The 2,440-nt window shown below is 41.1% G+C and overlaps 1 protein-coding gene across 3 annotated transcripts in view; it reads right to left on the bottom strand.

Annotated features, from left to right (window-relative positions):
* Positions 1-212: 212 nt before the first annotated feature.
* The window catches only part of MBD-like (methyl-CpG-binding domain protein 2), a 25,696-nt gene continuing 23,468 nt past the window's right edge, over positions 213-2,440 (bottom strand). For all 3 annotated transcript variants that reach the window (XM_050190162.3, XM_055077547.2, XM_055077548.2), the window contains one exon: positions 213-362. The gene's annotated coding sequence lies outside the window, so the exon portion shown is untranslated. The remainder of the gene's footprint in view (positions 363-2,440) is intronic.

Here is a 2,440-nt window from a genome sequence, read left to right on the forward strand (position 1 = left end):
CAATGCACGCGCTCAGCATCGAGGAACCGAATGCGATTGCTTCACTGTTGAAATCCTTTTTCCCTAATTTTGGGCTGCCAAGTTGGGGGTGCGGCCCTTCCATGGTTGCGGCTCTTACAAGAGTCTATACGGTACACACATATATCATGCACTATGCAACAACTCGTAAACAACCGCAATCTGTCATGGTAACAAGAGGTAAACTCGTGCCATAGAAAGAACAATAGTACCGTGCTTCTTTACTGCCTTATAATACAATGGGTTTATTAGTCATGAGAGGATGAATCTCTTCTGATGAGCGCCTATGCACTTTTGGCACAGCTTGCTGGTATAAATGGATCAAAATTAGCAGCCTTGCCACCCTGGAAACGAGGGAACAAGAAAGTGAGAACAAGTTAAATTAGGCACCATTCACTGCAAAATAAACCAAAACACAATTATGTAATGCTGCTACTTTATTCAGCTACACAGCTAGTGATAATTGCAAGTCTTCTAACTCAATAGGGTGTATCTTTGAGGGAGTTTGTAATCCATGAATAGCAAGAGATTTTTAGTGCAGGAACTTTGGCACAGATTTTTACCACGGCAACTTCAACATAACAGATTTTTAGTCCAGTCTTTGGCAAGTACCTTTTGCTACTGCATGTATTTTCCACCACTGCACTGTTCTCTTCCAAATACCATCAGATCTTTTGAGTAAACTTGAAATGCAACTGGCTTCAGATACTGAATGTTACATCTTGGAGCAATTGTACTGAATGCCAGAAAGATGTATAAATGAACCATATTTTAGAGCACAGAATGGTAAGAATTCTATCAAGTGAATTATCACTGAGTTTATTTCCAGCCTGATCACGCTCCTCCTAACATTGTGTGAGGCAAGCACATTTTTTCTTTGCTTTTTAAAGGACTGTCTGCGGATCAGAAGTTTAGAACATGTCTTTGGATTCTGGTGGAAATGAGAAGATTGTGTGTCACATTGACAAAAACGAGCATGCTTGTACTCTATAAACATGATGAACAAACGGAGTCATGGTGAATGGCCTCCGTGATTGCCGTCATGTACAGTAATCAGCATTGTCATGTCTGTAGAACACAGCTTTAACAAGAGACTATGCAGACAGAAAAATTCTGTTTTAAAAATTTCTATGTGCTTTCTAAAGAAACCACTGCACGTTTAGACACTTCAAATTGTAGGTTTTCTGCTGCACTACAAGACAGATCCCTAAAAAATGGTAGACAGTCCGTTTAAGTGCTTCTTGCTTTTTTTTTCTGTGTACATTATGCAAACATAGTTCCTGGGTAGAGTTTAAGTCAGATAGCATTTAAGCAAAAGCTATGATAATGCTATGGCAGTTTACGAGATGTAACCTGATCTGAAACAAGAGGTAAAAATTTATTGCATTAACACTTAGAAACCAAAAAAACATAAGGATAGTTAGCATTAGTATCAGGCATGTGCTAGAGGCCAGTGACTAAGCCATTCAATATCATCTACATAGGCTTCGACGATGGGGGGACTCAGGGGCCTGAGCCCTCTCCGAAGTTTTCTGGAGGAAGCCCCACCTCCCTAAGCATCATTACCAAAGTTCTGTTACCCACATCCTTTGAGCTTTCTTCTCAGTTGCCTCTACCTTTTCAGTTAAAATATTAGTGCAGCTAAAAGCTTACTGCATCATTGTTGGCACGGACATGCACACCTTTATATTCATGCTTTCACTTTATTTCTGCAAATAATAACAATAGGAGGACAATCACATGAGAAGCACCGGCTTCACCCATATTTTTTCACTTCAACATTTATTTTTAGTTTCCACTGTGAATACTAAGCACAGACACAATATATTTAAATGTACACAGGACAAAGCTTATTATATTTTAAAGAGAAGGAGGTAGCCAACTAACAATTATTTGTAATGGTATGGATAGCCTATGCCTTGAGAATGAATATGTTGCTGTATGTTCACACGGCAAACTGGGCGAGTTGGTGATTGAACATGTTTCTATTGGTGGGCAGCACAACCCGGATGAAAGACAAAAGGAAGTACACAATACGAGCGCAGCTGCACTCCCATTGTGTCCGCCAAATGTTACGAAGAGGAAGCCCGATGCATAAATGCATGTACAACTATTTACATGGAGAAAAGTTAGTGATATTCACGCAGGCTGGTGCAAAGGTCACAGCTCCAAAAGACAGTCTACCACTTCCGCTTCGTCTCCCGCACGGTCCTGTCCGAATACACCATTACATAACACACACATGGGTGGAGTTAGGAGAGCTGGTCGCCCCCCCCCCCCCCTCTCCCTCTTCCGGAAAAATGAACTTTTCTATGATCATCCAGCAGACTGAAGCCAGTAGCTCCCTCTCTCATCATCATCATTTTGTTGCACTTCATATCAGCCCATTCAAGCGCAAATGCTTTTAATCAGGACTGGGCAG

The sequence above is a fragment of the Dermacentor andersoni genome, chromosome 2 (assembly GCF_023375885.2).
Source record: "Dermacentor andersoni chromosome 2, qqDerAnde1_hic_scaffold, whole genome shotgun sequence".
In the NCBI taxonomy this organism is placed as follows: domain Eukaryota; kingdom Metazoa; phylum Arthropoda; class Arachnida; order Ixodida; family Ixodidae; genus Dermacentor; species Dermacentor andersoni.